We start from the raw sequence: 796 nt of genomic DNA on the forward strand, positions 1-796 counted from the left end.
GGCAATCCTACTTCCGTAGTGATACTGCCTCGGAAACCCAAGGAGGGGTCGCTATGAGTCGGGGCTGACTCGATGGCACATAACAACAACAACAAGTGGACAGTGAAGGAAGAGAATGCAATGGAGACTGAGGAGTTGTTGGAGATGGAGGAGAACTAAGAGTCACCAAGTCCAAGAAAAAGAAAGTTTCAAGAATTTCAATAATGTCAAATGCTATGGAGAAAGGTCTGAGACTAGGCTCTTACTACTAGGTTAGAGTGCAGTATCAACCAACCCCAAAACTTCGGGCTTAAAAAAAACCTGGTCTAACTCTTGCCCATCACTGGTTAGCTGGGGCTTTTCCTCCATGTCGAGCTTCTTGCCCTTCCCCATCACAAAGAAGTGGGAGAGAGGTCAGTTAAGGTCTAGCTCTTCAAAGTTTCTGCCAGCTGGAAAGTGATCATTCCACTCTGATCTCACTGGCCAGTGTAATTCATGTGGCCACATCCAAATGAAAGAGGTTGTTGTTATGTGCCATCAAGTCAACACCGACTCACACTGACATAGTACAACAGAACAAAACACTGTCCAGTCCTGCACCATCCTCACAATCTTTGCTATGCTTGAGCCCATGGCTGCTCAAGCCACTGTGTCAATCCATCTTGTTAAGGGTCTTCCCCATTTCCATTGACCCTCTACTTTACCAGCATGATATCCCTCTCCAGGGACTGGTCCTTTCTGACAACATGACCAAAGTACATGAGATGAAGTCTGGCCATTCTCACCTTTAAGGAGCATTCCGACTACCCTTCTTCCA

The 796-nt window shown here is 46.5% G+C and overlaps 1 pseudogene; it reads right to left on the reverse strand.

The window, feature by feature from the left end:
• Nucleotides 1-348, reverse strand: part of LOC103198591 — a 28,730-nt pseudogene extending 28,382 nt beyond the window's left edge.
• Nucleotides 349-796: the final 448 nt, after the last annotated feature.

This window comes from Orycteropus afer, unplaced genomic scaffold, assembly GCF_000298275.1.
Source record: "Orycteropus afer afer isolate SDZICR_OR568_19922 unplaced genomic scaffold, OryAfe1.0 scaffold00097, whole genome shotgun sequence".
NCBI classification, from domain to species: Eukaryota; Metazoa; Chordata; class Mammalia; order Tubulidentata; family Orycteropodidae; genus Orycteropus; species Orycteropus afer.